The sequence below is a fragment of the Hyla sarda genome, chromosome 9, assembly GCF_029499605.1.
Source record: "Hyla sarda isolate aHylSar1 chromosome 9, aHylSar1.hap1, whole genome shotgun sequence".
In the NCBI taxonomy this organism is placed as follows: domain Eukaryota; kingdom Metazoa; phylum Chordata; class Amphibia; order Anura; family Hylidae; genus Hyla; species Hyla sarda.
The window spans coordinates 17,495,153-17,511,237 of NC_079197.1; the positions used below are offsets into that span (position 1 = coordinate 17,495,153).

The 16,085-nt window shown below is 43.5% G+C and overlaps 1 long non-coding RNA gene across 1 annotated transcript in view; it reads right to left on the minus strand.

Moving 5' to 3' along the window:
- Window positions 1-16,085, minus strand: part of LOC130290446 (uncharacterized) — a 46,455-nt gene that overhangs the window by 21,509 nt on the left and 8,861 nt on the right. The window contains exon 2 of the long non-coding RNA XR_008847607.1: window positions 10,424-10,561. This is a non-coding gene — a long non-coding RNA (uncharacterized LOC130290446). The remainder of the gene's footprint in view (window positions 1-10,423; window positions 10,562-16,085) is intronic.

Here is a 16,085-nt window from a genome sequence, read left to right on the forward strand (position 1 = left end):
ATGCAGGAAAATGTATATTTTAAAGATTCTCATCTTCTGACCCCTATAACTTTTTATTTTTCCCCGTACGGGACGGTATGAGGGCTCATTTTTTGCGCCGTGATCTGAAGTTTTTACCGGTATAATTTTTGTATTGATCAGACTTTTTGATCGCTTTTTATTCATTTATTCGTGATATAAAAAGTGACCATAGCTTTGCATTGATCAGTGTTATAGGCGGTCAATTGCTCAAGCCTGTATCTAAGGCTTGGAGCAATCAATCGCCGATTGGATGTGACGGAGACAGGTGAGGGGACCTCCGCTCGGGTGCTAGCTGATCGGGACATCGCGATTTTATCACAATGGTCCCGATCAGCCCAACTGAGCTGCTGGGAAGCTTTCACTTTCATTTTAGACTCCGCAATCAACTTTGATTGCCGCATCTAAAGGGTTAATAGCGCGCGGCACAACAATCGGTGCTGCACGCTATTAGCCCAGGGTCCCGGCTATCATTAGCCACTGGGACCTACCCGGTATGACGCGGGGTCATGTCGTGACACCGCGTTATTTACCAGGACCGGGCACAGGGCGTACAGGTACACCCTGCGTCCTTAAGAGGTTAAAGTATTTCTCTATCTATTCTTTGTCTGGGCATGCTGGGAGTTGAAGTTATGCAAGGGTTATCTGGAGGGTCACAGTTTGAAACCACTGCTCTAAAGCAAACTCCCCAAATAATACAGAAAAGAACTATACAACTTCCTCTGTAGTATACAGCAGCTGATAAGTACTGGAAGGATTAAGATTTTTAAAGAGAAGTCATTTACAAATCTGTTTAACTTTCTGGCACCAGTTGATTTAAAAAAAAAAATTTCACCGGAGTACCCCCTTAATATTGACTCCTTACCAGGTGCTATGAACAGCAGACAGTAAAGATCAAGTAAGGACGACATACCAGTGATACCAGCTAAATATACAGAAAGCACCAGACTCACACATTTTTGTGAGTAACAATTTTCGCACTTTATCATGCGTTGGTGCCAGGATTCAAGGGTTACAAGTTCTAGTGAGGAATATGCTAAATGATGATTTATTTATGAAGGTGTCAAAGCAAAGAAGATAATGGAGCGGCCTAGACGTATCTCACACACCGAAGGGATTACTCCATACAAATGTGTTATATATCGTTAAAGTGGGGAACCTGGGACTCTCCAGATACCGTGGAGCTTCAAATTCCAGCATTCTTTCCTAAGAGATTGGCGCATTAAATCCCGACATTCTTTATTACAGATCCAAATCCTGGACTCCTGACATTCTTCACAACAGATCCAAATCAATATACAGTAGGTGGCTTATCTAGTCAGCAAATGTGCACGGAAAAAATTTAGATGTGGCACCGTAGCTCCAGTTGGGTCCATATCATCATTTGAATACATGGTGGAAACACGCAGGGGGCGCTTGTTGAAATATCAGCAACAGCTGCAGACTTCTAAAATGCTTGAGGGAGTATACTGAACTGGAAGCAGATGGTGCTGTGTTAACTATTACTGTTTATTAACATGTCTGGTTCCTCTTGTTTAATGTCCTGCCCTCTCCATGATATCATTCTTCTGTATCCTCCATCTCCATGGGATGTACTTGATGGCTTTGTTATGTCTTACCTTCCAATCCGATTTCACAATCTTATGTTGAATAACCACTTTACAAGTACTTGAGACCAGGGACTGTGTGATAGCCTCTACAATGATGTGGTGGGTGTGATATAGCAGAGTGGTGTGACCAAGTTCCTCAGAGTATCACAACCTTATTTCTATTGAGGTTGTATTGAGGGGGCGTGTTGGCCGCCGCTTCGTGCAGTGGTCAACACTCCCCCTTCCCAGGGGGAGTGTACAGGAGCCCAGTACAGGAGACCGCAGTCGGCCCCAGCGGTCGGACCCCTCGTGATCTGAAACTTATCCCCTATCATTAGGATAGGGGATACGTTTTTCAGGACTGGACTATTCCTTTAAAGGCGACCTGCAGTGTTAGACATTTATCCCCTATCCTTAGGACAAGGGATAAGTGTCTGATTGTAAGGGTCCCGAACACTGGAGCCCCCCCGCGATCTCCTGTTCGGGGGCCCTGGCTCTGCTGCGGCACTCCCATGCAGGAGGCGTGTAGGCATGTGGAGGCCGCAGCATGACACGCCCCCTCCATGCATCTCTATGGGAGACGCGGAGATGCTGTGTTTCTGCATCCCTGTCTCTCCTATAGAGCTGAATGGAGGGGGCGTGTTGTCGACCTTAGTGATGTAGACGACACGCACATTTGCCGTGCAGAGCCTCAGCATTGCTGTGTCCCTGTACGGGAGATCGCGGAGGGTTCCAGTGGCCGGACCCCCCCGCGATCAGCAGGGACGTGCACAGAAATTTTGAGGGGCAGGGGCGCAATGCAAAAAAAAAAAGGGCACACCCAATCCATATGTGACTCCCTAGACCAGTGCTACCCAAGGAGTAGGAAGCCAGGAGAGCCAGCATGCAGCACACTACTTTTGCCCACTTATCTGCCACTTATTATTGCTTAAATTACTCTTGTATTATTGCTTATGTTACTGTTATATCTGCTCCTCTTAATATTGTCTCTGTCACCCTTATGTCTACTCCATTATTACCCCTAATACCCTTATGGTATAGCATTGATCAGTGTAAGCAATCAAGAGATTGCATGTTTTAGCTCACTGTGGGGGCTTAAAAAAAAAAAAAGTTAATAAAAGTAAATTAACCCCTTCCATATTAAGGGTGCGTTTCCACATGGCGTATACATGGCGCGAAATTTATGGCAGCAGCGTGAAATACACTGCGTATTCCCCGCTCACTATACACACAGGGCTTTCCGTCAGCAGCCCTATGTGTGCAGTGTGTTTTGGAGGCGGTCACAGTCACGCCGGCACGCGGCCCCGCCTCTAAAACTCACTACACACATAGGGCTGCCGCCGGAAAGCCCTGTGTGTATAGTGAGCGGGGAATACGCAGCGTATTTCCCGCTGCTGCCGTAAATTTTTCACAGCGTGTGGGAACGCACCCTAAAAGTTTAAATCCCCCCCTTTTTCCCATTTTTTGAATAAAATAATGTAATAAAAATTTTAAATAATCATATGAGGTACTGCCGTGTGCAGTATAAGATTACCTAAACCGCGCAGTCAATTGCGTACACGTAAAAAAATAACAAAGTCTAAAATTGTGCATTTTTTGGTCACTTCATATACCAAAAAATGTGGTATAAAAAGCTATCAAAAAGTCCCACCAAAATAAAAATGGTACCGATTGAAAACTGCAGACACAAAATGGACCCTCATATAGCCCCGTATGCGAAAAAATTTAAAAGTTATAGAGGTCAGAAGATCACAATTTTAAACATACTAATTTTGGTGCATGTAGTTATAATTTTTTTTAAAGTAGTAACATACAAAACCTACATAAGTTAGGTATCCTTGTAACCGTATGGACTTACAGAATAAAGATAAGGTGCCATTTTTACTGAAAAGTGCACTGCATAGAAACAGAAGCCCCCAAAAGTTACAAAATGGTGTTTCTATTTTTAATTTCACTACAAATATATATTTTTGGTTTTGCAGTAGATTAAATGATTGATGTCATTACAAAGTACAAAGCACAAAAAACAAGCCCTTATATGGGTCTGTAGGTGCAAAATTGAAAGCGGTATGATTTTTAGGCCTGGTCTTTAACCCCTGGGCGCCGGTCTGTACTAATGACCATCTTTGGGACTATATTAGACATGACTGTACCATGCTGTTTTATTAAGCCTGCTGCACATTGAGAAAGGGCCACAGACCCGGAACGCGTTTGTTTTAAGGCTCTTTGGAATAAAGGACATTATCTTAACCTACATTGCCTTCCTTGTGTCTGAGCGGTTTGGCCTTGAACTACACCGGTGTTTTTTTTCTCCTCCACATTCGCGGAACACCCGTCTAGATACTTACTGAGAGTGTGCATCATCCTGTATCCTGCGCTAGGGTATGTGTCTAACACTAAAGTACTCCTTTAACTTACTTAAATCCCAGAAATGAGAATTCTTAAAGCGAAGGTTCTGTTTAACAACTTTACTTACCGTAACTCCTGATGCAATCCAATACAGCACAGACTCTTGGAATGCGTCTTAAAAAAGTACAGTTTTGGTGATACAGCTTGAGATTCAGGGGACATGTCTTAAATGGTCATTCATTTTTTTGTCTGATCCCATGTAATACCACTTTCTACCAACACAGGCTGCTTCTGGAGAAACGTGTGACTGCTTGCTGCTTTCCCTGGAAATTTGGATGCAGAAACTACAGTGATCAGCTGATAAATTGGGGGGGGGGGGTCTTCTTTCAGGGTAGGAGTTATCCAGATGAAACAGAAAAAAAAGTGATCGGCTGATCAACAAAGGGTCTTCCTTCAGGAAAGGAATTATCCAGGTCGGACAACCCTTTCAAACTGGTGTTCCCATCCTTTAAAGTGATGGTTTATCACTATATTCCGTTTATAATTACTTGAAGTCAAACTGCAGGACCCCGACCAATCTAAGAATGAAGGGAACACAGTACATATTTCCTGGCACAGCAGCCCTTGGCTACCCAGTTGTGCAGCTTGATGGCTGAGGGCCACTGTGCAAGAGAGGAACACTAAAAGGGATGCAGCACTACACCAGATTCTTTCCATTGGTGGGAGTCCCAAATGTCGGACTTCCACCAAATCCACCAAACTCCCTTTTGACTGTGCAATGAGTCTCCCCCTGGTATAATGATTTATCTTGGATATGTTTTACATTTTAAAATATGCATGGAACAATATGTGAAGATACCCGGTTGAAGGACCGTTCTGTATGACGCTGCTAGTAAATGAACGAGCACATTATATGTATGAGTCATCCATAAATGCGGCTTCTTTGTCATCCATTGTATTTCAATTATTGCATAATGCGTTAACTGTTTACCGCTGGCAGAAGAGTAAGCGCTTGGAGGTGGTTATCAGCCATCAGCTGCCACCCCCACCCCCACATCCCAACACGCATGCTTGGGGGGGATATTCATATTTTTACAGTAACATGGGGGAGAAAATGATTTGTTAAATGGAACAAAGACAATATGACAATATTGACAAGTTCTATGTGTGTGTGTCGTCTCCCTGAACCAATATAAGAAGTTAGCTACAGTTCCCCCATAACAGCACCAACTGCAGTGCCTCTAGTTAGTAGTAGGCAAAAGAACTGCTTTCTTCTTTTTTACATATTCAAGCTTTATTTATCCCAAATAATATTGTAGCACACATCTATGGCTCTAAAGCGTCAAAGTAATAATAATTCTTTGTGATCACAAAGAGATAAGCGGAGCGATTCACCCATTCGTAGAAAACTTGCGGCTGCAGATGTGTCACTTCGCTGGCATTCGATAACCAGGTCGAGACCAGAGCGGGGAGGCGGAAGATGTTACCAGGGATTCAGGCATCGGGCCACAGCCGTTAACATTCGCTAACCAGGTCGAGACCAGAGCGGGGAGGCGGAAGATGTTATGGGGGATTCAGGCGTCGGGCCACAGCCGTTAACATTCGATAACCAGGTCGAGACCAGAGCGGGGAGGCGGAAGATGTTATGGGGGATTCAGGTGTCGGGCCACAGCCGCATCGCACCGTTTGCCGCTTCGTCAGGCCCCTTGCAGGGGCCTGATAAAGCGCCAAATGGTGCGATACGGCTGTGGCCCGACGCCTGAATCCCTGGTAACATCTTCCGCCTCCCCGCTCTGGTCTCGACCTGGTTATCGAATGTTAACGGCTGTGGCCCGACGTATGAATACCTGGTAATATCTTCCGCCTCCCCGCTCTGGTCTCGACCTGGTTAGCGAATGCCAGCGAAGTGACACATCTGCAGCCGCAAGTTTTCTATGATTGGGTGAGTCGCTCCTCTTATCTCTTTGTGATCACATTTTCCATGCATACCCTTGTAGCACCACCCACAGAAGCCCAGACTCACGAAATACTAATTACAATCAGATTTCACCACAGTTACAATTAAGTGAAAGTGCCGTATTTTTTCTCTTCTTTGTGGCTATAATAATAATTCTTTATTTATATACCGCACACATGACACAGCTGATCAACACTCAGATTGGTCCCTGTCCCCATAGCGGTTCACAAGCTAAATTCATCAGTATGTTTTTGGAGTGTAGAAGGAAACCTACTCAAACATGGTGAGAACATACAATCTTCTTGCAGATGTTGTCCTTGGTGGGATTTGAACCAGGACTCCAGCAGTGCAAGGCAACAGGGCTAACCACTGAGCCACTGTGCAATAAAGAGTTCGTTGCATGATCTTGTTAAATGTCACTGCCCCATCACGATAAACCACCCCCTACCTTTATTTTTATTATTTTTTAGTTTTCTACCTTGATATTGCTCTGTACTTTCTGCTCAGTCTGAGTCAAATTCACAGACTGGGAAGGGGCGTTCCCCAGCAGGCGTGACATCATCTGAAGCCATACAGGGGAGAACTTCCTCCCTCACTCTGCTACACACAGCCCAGAGCAGTTCACTGTGAGATAAGCTATGATTAGCTATGGCTGCACACACACTCCTCAGCACTCCAGACTGCATTTCCTGATTTTGGACTTCTGCCAGGCCAGCAGGAGTCCAAAGTCTGTGCAAGAGATGAGGGGAAATGTGCTCTGGACAAGTAGGGAGACACCTAGTGGCAGCTTTTTTAAACACAAATAAAACATAGAAAACTTAAAAGTACAGATTTTTTTATTTACCATAAGGAGTGCAATAGCAAAAATTAATTTTAATGACAGTGCCCATTTAAACACATAACTATTTCAGACACATACACATTACAATCTTTATAGGAAGCCAATCTGTATATATATTTTGGATTGTGGGAGGAAACCAGACTACAAAGAGGAAACGAATACAAACACAGGAAGAACACACAAGCTCCATTGAGATCTGGTCTTTGTTTAGATTCAAACCCAGGACCCCAGCGCTGCAAAGCAACAATACCGAACACTGAGCCACTGCCCTCCCGCATACGGGATAACTCCTTCCATTGATGCTAAAAATCTAATTAGAAGTTTGTAAATGAGTTTTTATAACCATAAACCCCTTTGAAATATTGTGGACTAGTTTCTGTTCTAAAGGGCACATTAGAAGACTCTATGTCAATTTGCTATGAAAAGCCATTGGAAGGGGTTTATCAAGACATTTAGAAAGCTTTTTAAACTGTTTTTTTCTCTATGTTTGTCACAGAAAATGTAGCACAATGGGTCCGTGTGACTTTTTGTGCGACAATTGCTTTAGAAACGTTTCCATGCCTTTTACCCATTTAGAGCACTTTGGCCGACATTTATAATTGTCTTTAGACTGTTTTTTGTGTCTAGAAAAGGTGCAAAAAAGGAGCAAGCAGGGTTTATTTGCACCTTTTTTGCGCCTTTTGGTTTACACATTTCTGCTGATTTTGAGTTGCAATCCACTGATTTTGGCAATACACATGATATGGAAGGGTTTTATGAACTGCGCCTTTTTGTGAAAAGGCGCAAAAAAAGGCGCAAAGCCACTGAAAAGTCTCTAAAACAACACCAGCCCAGACTTAGCTTAGCTTTTTGGTGTATGTGAAGAGAGAAATTTCATAAATCATTTACCTGCACAAAATGTATCAAATGCTCTGTGACCATTTAATAAATGTGGTGCTCCTACACATTACAGCACACAAAAAAAGGGTAGAAAAATGCTTCACTTACACCTACAATGATAAATGCTTCACTTACACCTGCAATGATAAATGCTTCACTTACACCTACAATGATAAATGCTTCACTTACACCTACAATGATAAATGCTTAACTTACACCTACAATGATAAATGCTTCACGTACACCTACAATGATAAATGCTGGCCTTTGTGCAGTGGTCACTGATTTACTAAGTTCAAATTTTTGCGAAATGTCTCAAAATTGTCACATGATCCCAGAAATAGATGGTTTCTCAGGTCAATTCAGCCCTGCCTTGCATTTTCTGTGCGTTTTCTGTTAGTTTTTCTGTTGTATACTTCTGGCCACCAGGGGTCTCCCTTCTTGGCCAGAACACATTCCGTCTAGTCAAAATCTCAGATTTTGGTCTCCTGCTTGCAATGGCAGGAGACCAAGCTCAGGAAGTGTTTCTATGCACTGAGCTTGATTGACAGCTGCAAAGAGCCTCACTGACAGCTGCACAGACTGAGAGCTGCAAAGAGCTTCACTGAAAGATACACAGACTGAAAGCTGCAAAGAGCCTCACTGAAAGATACAGACTGAAAGCTGCAAACAGCCTCACTGAAAGATACACAGACTGAAAGCTGCAAAGAGCCCCACTGACAGCTGCACAGACTGAAAGCTGCAAAGAGCCTCACTGAAAGATACACAGACTGAAAGCTGCAAAGAGCCTCACTGACAGCTGCACAGACTGAAAGCTGCAAAGAGCCTCACTGACAGCTGCACAGACTGAAAGCTGCAAAGAGCCTCACTGACAGCTGCACAGACTGAAAGCTGCAAAGAGCCTCACTGAAAGATACACAGACTGAAAGCTGCAAAGAGCCTCACTGAAAGATACACAGACTGAAAGCTGCAAAGAGCCTCACTGAAAGATACACAGACGGAAAGCTGCAGCAAAGAGCCTCACTGAAAGATATACAGACTGAAAGAGGTAAAGAGCCTCACTGAAAGATACACAGACTGAAAGTTGCAAAGAGCCTCACTGAAAGATACACAGACTGAAAGCTGCAAAGAGCCCCACGGAAAGATACACAAACTGAAAACTGCAAAGAGCCTCACTGAAAGATACACAGACTGAAAGCTGCTGCACAGAGCCTGAGGTCTTCTATTCATCACAGCACTGCAACGATGTGAGGGCGGAAGTGGTCCACCAGCAGGCTTTAGTGATGTCATGCCTGCTGGGAAACGCCCACTTTCTCCTGGGAGATTGCACTATGTAAGCAAGAATAAAGGTATGATATACAGCTTTTTAAAGCTCTGACATTTTTTTAAAGAGGGGTGGGGTGTTAGAAGTAGTTAGGGAACATAGCCTGAGTTAGTTTAGAAAAGTTTATTTGTTCACAGGTACTATTTAAGAATTCACACCACTCTTTGTAAATGCCCCCCATTGACTCTAAAGCAGTGGTCTCAAACTGTGGCTTTCCAGATGTTGCAAAACTTCCACTCCCAGCATGCCCGGACAGCCAACGGCTGTCCGGGCATGCTGGGAGTTGAAGTTTTGCAACATCTGGAAAGCCACAGTTTGAGACCACTGCTCTAAAGAAAAATCCCCAAAATGTTGGATTAAAATTACAATTAGTAGAACAAAAGTTTCTACAGAAATAAATTTATGGATTATAAAGACTACCAATAAATTCTGTGTATTTCCCTTTAATATTGACTCCTTGCCAGGCGCTATGAACAGCAGACAGTAAAGATCAAGTAAGGACGACATACCAGTGATACCAGCTAAATATACAGAAAGCACCAGACTCACACATTTTTGTGAGTAACAATTTTCGCACTTTATCATGCGTTGGTGCCAGGATTCAAGGGTTACAAGTTCTAGTGAGGAATATGCTAAATGATGATTTATTTATGAAGGTGTCAAAGCAAAGAAGATAATGGAGCGGCCTAGACGTATCTCACACACCGAAGGGATTACTCCATACAAATGTGTTAAATATCGCTAAAGTGGGGAACCTGGGACTCTGCAGATACCGTGGAGCTTCAAATTCCAGCATTCTTTCCTAAGAGATTGGCGCATTAAATCCCGACATTCTTTATTACAGATCCAAATCCTGGACTCCTGACATTCTTCACAACGGATCCAAATCAATATACAGTAAGTGGCTTATGTAGGGCCGGTCCTGCCTATAGGCAAAATAGGCAGCCGCCCAGAGCGCACTCTTGATGGGGGCGCCGAAGTTAATAACCAGCCAGCATCCAAAGCACCCGCTGTTCATCCGAAGCACCTGCCCAGTCAGCATTACTGCCGCACCCCCCGCCACCGCCACCCCCACTCCCACACCATGATAATCTTTATTCTTCAGCCTGCAGGAGGAGCGCAGTGCCACCTTCCAGGTCAGACATGCAGGTCATGTCCGGATATGGCGCGCACCTCCATACATCCGCCCCATGAGCAGGAGGTTTGTTACAGTGTGTCACCCCAGAAGAAAAGTGGGGTGTGTCAAAGGACGGAGCCAATGGGGTCAAGGAGCGTCAAAATTAGCTTTCGCCTAGGGTGACAAAAATCCCTGCACCAGCCCTGGGCTTATGTTGTCAATTGTGCATGGAAATAGTTTAGATGGGGCACCACAGACCTAGCTTGGTCCATGTCATATATTTGCACAGATGGTGGAAACAAAATTAAAGGAGAAAACACCATATGAAGATAGATAACGGAGCACTCACCCAATCTTCGTCCATGCTGGCAGACTCTAAACGATGTGATGTCACATCACGGCAGGGAGCCGGTAGATGGTACCGGGGGAGCTCAGACGCTGGCCACGGACCATATCAAGCCACTTGGCGCTTCGTCAGGCTGCACACCTAAAAAATGAAATTAAAAGAGATCTCTAGCGAAAAAGGACTTATCGCCTATCAACAGGATAGGGGATAAGTAGCTGATCACCGGGGGGTCCGACCATTGGGACCCCTCATGATCACCAGGATGGGACCTGGCGCTCAGTGAGGAGCGCATGCTGCAGCTAACATGTGCTCCATTCATTCCTATGGAAGCGGAGAAAAGACCCGAGAACAGCTCTCCGGCATCATCCGCGCTCCTATAGGAATGAAAGGAGCACGTGCCAGCTGCAGCATGCGCTCCTCACTGAATGCCGGGTCCTGTCCCGTAGACGACACGCGCTCCTCACTGAGAGCACCAGGGTCCGGTCCCGGGGATCGCTGGGGGTCCAACCAATGGAGGCCCCTATGCTCAGCTGCTTATCCCCTATCCAGTGGATAGGAGATACCTTATTTTTCACCAGAGTACTCAGGCTTGTTGAAATATCAGCAACAGCTGCAGACTTCTGAAATGCTGGAGGAGGTTTATTGAACTGACAGCAGGTGGTGCTGTGTTAACTGTTAACATTTATTAACATGTACACTGGATCTTCTTGTGTAATATCCTACTCTCTCCGTGATATAATTCATCTCTGTATTCTCTGTTTTATTATGTTTTCTTCTTTAATGGGAATACCCCTTCATGCATTTATCTTTTGGCTGTGCAATGAAACTTCCCCTGGTGGAATAATTTATCTTGATGTAAAAACTTGGATATATTCTAGATTTTAAAATATAGATGTAATGATGTGTGAAGAAACCTTTTCCAGCACTGTTCTGTATGACACGGTTAGTAAATGAACAAGCACATTATATGTATGAGTCATCCAAAAACATGGCTTCTTTGTCGTCATCGTATTAAAATGTTAACTGTTCACCGCTGGCAGAAGAGTTAGCGCTTGGAGGTGAATCAGGAGGCCAAAGATAATAGAGGTCTCTCGGCTGAATCTTAATTTGGGGGCAGTGCTGAGTCCTCAGCCCCCAATAACATGCATACTTAGAGTGGGGAACATTCAGATTTTTTCAGTAATGTGGGGAAAGAGGAGAATGTGTCACATGTAAAGAAACATACAACAAAGAAAATCCGACTATGACAAAAAGTTCTATACAATTGTGTGTCATCAATCTGAAGCAGTAAGGCAATATTCCTCCATAACAGCGCCAATCATAATGCCCCTTCTAAGGCTAAGTGAATATATGTGTCGGAGCTCCGTCACCTGCAGATTGTACTGTATTGTATATATCATCTGCTCAGCTCCTCCTGCTCTATAACATGATACCTGCAGATTGTACTGTATTGTATATATCATCTGCTCAGCTCCTCCTGCTCTATAACATGATACCTGCAGATTGTACTGTATTGTATATATCATCTGCTCAGCTCCTCCTGCTCTATAACATGATACCTACAGATTGTACTGTATTGTATATCATCTACTCAGCTCCTCCTGCTCTATAACATGATACCTGCAGATTGTGCTGTATTGTATATCATCTACTCAGCTCCTCCTGCTCTATAACATGATACCTGCAGATTGTGCTGTATTGTATATATCATCTGCTCAGCTCCTCCTGCTCTAACATGATACCTGCAGATTATACTGTATTGTATATATCATCTGCTCAGCTCCTCCTGCTCTATAACATGATACCTGCAGATTGTACTGTATTGTATATATCATCTGCTCAGCTCCTCCTGCTCTATAACATGTTACCTGCAGATTGTACTGTATTGTATATATCATCTTCTCAGCTCCTCCTGCTCTATAACATGATACCTGCAGATTGTACTGTATTGTGTATATCATCTGCTCAGCTCCTCCTGCTCTATAACATGTTACCTGCAGATTGTACTGTATTGTATATCATCTACTCAGCTCCTCCTGCTCTATAACATGATACCTGCAGATTGTGCTGTATTGTATATCATCTACTCAGCTCCTCCTGCTCTATAACATGATACCTGCAGATTGTGCTGTATTGTATATATCATCTGCTCAGCTCCTCCTGCTCTAACATGATACCTGCAGATTATACTGTATTGTATATATCATCTGCTCAGCTCCTCCTGCTCTATAACATGATACCTGCAGATTGTACTGTATTGTATATATCATCTGCTCAGCTCCTCCTGCTCTATAACATGTTACCTGCAGATTGTACTGTATTGTATATATCATCTTCTCAGCTCCTCCTGCTCTATAACATGATACCTGCAGATTGTACTGTATTGTGTATATCATCTGCTCAGCTCCTCCTGCTCTATAACATGTTACCTGCAGATTGTACTGTATTGTATATATATTATCTGCTCAGCTCCTCCTGCTCTATAACCTTATACCTGCAGATTGTACTGTATAGTATATATCATCTGCTCAGCTCCTCCTGCTCTATAACATGATACCTGCAGATTGTACTGTATTGTATATATCATCTGCTCAGCTCCTTCTGCTCTATAACATGATACCTGCAGATTGCATTGTATTGTATATATCATCTGCTCAGCTCCTTCTGCTCTATAACATGATACCTGCAGATTGTACTGTATTGTATATATCATCTGCTCAGCTCCTCCTGCTCTATAACATGATACCTGCAGATTGTACTGTATTGTATATATCATCTGCTCAGCTCCTTCTGCTCTATAACATGATACCTGCAGATTGTACTGTATTGTATATATCATCTGCTCAGCTCCTCCTGCTCTATAACATGATACCTGCAGATTGTACTGTATTGTATATATCATCTGCTCAGCTCCTTCTGCTCTATAACATGATACCTGCAGATTGTACTGTATTGTATATATCATCTGCTCAGCTCCGTCTGCTCTATAACATGATACCTGCAGATTGTACTGTATTGTGTATATCATCTAGAAATATACCAAATCGCCTAACACAGTGGGGGAGATTTATCAAAACCTGTGCAGAGGAATAGCGGTGCAGTTACCCATAGCAAACAATCAGCTCGCTTCTTTTATTTTTAAAGAGGCCTGTGGAAAATGAAAGAAGCGATCTGATTGGTTGCTATGGGCAACTGCACCGCTATTCCTCTGCACAGGTTTTGATAAATCTCCCCCAGTGTGTTCCAATTAGTGTGCCCCCAACTGTTGCAAAACTACAACTCCCAGCATGCCCACACAGCGTTCGACAGAGGAAGAGTGGTGCAGTTGCCTATAGCAACCAATCAGATCACTTCTTAATTTTTAAAGAGGCCTGTGAAAAATGAAAGAAGCCATCTGATTGGTTGCTATGGGCAACTGCACAACTCTTCCTCTACACAGGTTTTGATAAATCTCCCCCAGTGTTTCCCAACCAATGTGCCTCCAGCTGTTGCTAAACTACAACTCCCAGCATGCTTGGAGTTCTAGTTTTGCAACAGCTGGATGTACAGTGGTTGGGAAACACTGCCCTAACATATGCAGATGTAAATCATATATTTGTGTGTACGTATATGTCACTTTCTATATTGTTTATTAAAATGCAGCAATTATCATCACATTTACATTTTTGTAATCGAAATTTGTTGTCTGAAATGTTGCAGACAAATTTTTTGTTAGTTTTTTTTATTTTTTTACTTTTTGGGTCATTTTCGGTAGGGTACTTTAGTGACTGAACTTCATTGTTGCCAAGTGACGATTACTTTTTGCAGGGGTCATTGAGATATTAAATGCGACTTCTTAAAAAAGTTGCCATTTAGTTGCTCAAGCGACAATTTGGACGCTAATTTGCGAAAATAATCTTAAAAGGACCATAACAGTTCGGCAGCCCTGCATCGCTGAAATCATTATTATGTGATGTTTTTTATGGTATTTTCACCTATTTTTTATTTTTTTTGTAGCCTTCAGTAAGTTACAAAACATTTAATTACAAATTATTTTCTGATCTTTTCAATAGGTAAAGTATGCGTGGTTAAATGGGCGCTGTCAGGTCCAAAAACGTTTTATATGTTGTTACTGATGAAAATTAAAGGAGTAGTCCAGTGGTGAGCAACTTATCCCCTATCCTAAGGATAGGGGATAAGTTGCAGATCGCGGGGGGTCCGACCGCTGGGGCCCCCTTTGATCTCCTGTACGGAGCCCCGACAGCCCGCGGGAAGGGGGCGTGTCGACCTCCGCACGAGGCGGCGGCCGACACGCCCCCTCAATACAACTCTATGGCAGAGCCGAAGCGCTGCCTTCGGCAATCTCCGGCTCTGCCATAGAGATGTATTGAGGGGGCATGTCGGCCGCCGCTTCGTGCGGGGGTCGACACCCGCTATCTGGGCCGAGAGCCGGGGCCCCGTACAGAGAGATCGCAGGGGGCCCCAGCGGTCGGACCCCCCGCGATCTCAAACTTATCCCCTATCCTTAGGATAGGGGATAAGTTTTTCACCACTGGAATACCCCTTTAAAGACCTTTTGTAATATGGTTGTTTAATTTTTTTTTTTATATTTAATAAAGAAAACAGCTCCTGAAAATCCCACCACTAGGGGTCCTAATACCTACTGGGGTACTAACCAGTCTTGCAGCAGCATCAAGCTTGTCCATGAGTCATGGACAAGAGATGATGCATGGACAAGGCTGCATGAGCAGGGGCACCAATCACCTCCTACCACTACAAGGGAGGGACACGCCCCGTTCCACTGAAAAGATTTCGAACACTATGAGCTACTGAAAATAGGTATTTTTTTTTATAATAAATATAGGTGATAGAGGCATAAAAATACATAAAAATAGATGGGTACTGAGTAAAAATTTTTCTTTTTTTAAATTTGTTTTGGACCTTAACAGGGACTTTAAGCGGGAAATATTGAAAAAGGTTTTTGATTGTAGTCTGTTTTTTTTTTTTCACTTTAGTTTAATGGAATAAATTCAATTACAAAAAAAGCAATTTTGGAGACTCTACTTGCTATATGGTAATGCAATATTTAGGTGCCAATGGTGTTCAACTTGGGACTTGTTCACACTGCCCGAGTGCTTCAGTAAAGAGAATCTCCGTCAGTCAGTCTGTCGGAAGGAGAAAAGTGGAGAAAAAAATACTTCATGGCCAATTGTTTTTTTCTCCGCTCAACTTCTGTAAAATACTGGACACCCGACAGATTCCATTCAAGTTAATGGGATCCCTTGGGCCCCGGAAAGGGAGCTGAATGGACCCTGAATGGGTCGGAGCATTGTGGTGGTGTAAACTTAGCCTTACACCCTTACATGTTGCATGGCGCAAAAGTACTTCCTGCCAACTTGTTAGTAAGGCCACCAGGCTTCAGATTTTTTAAAAAAATCCTTAAATTCCATTAAAAAATTCTCCATTCCGAAGGAGACCTGTGTAGCTGCCCAGACTGCCCAGTCCAAAAAGCCATTCGTAGTAACAAAGTCCAAGCATGGAGTCCAAGCAGAGAGATACACAGCATTGACTGAAGATGCCAACAGCTTACGATGCGCCAATGCCACAAACGTACTGAATATTTTTGTGCAGGAGAGGTGAGGGGTGATGCTCTGCAGGGATTTGGTGCTGAAGGTTTTTTTACGCA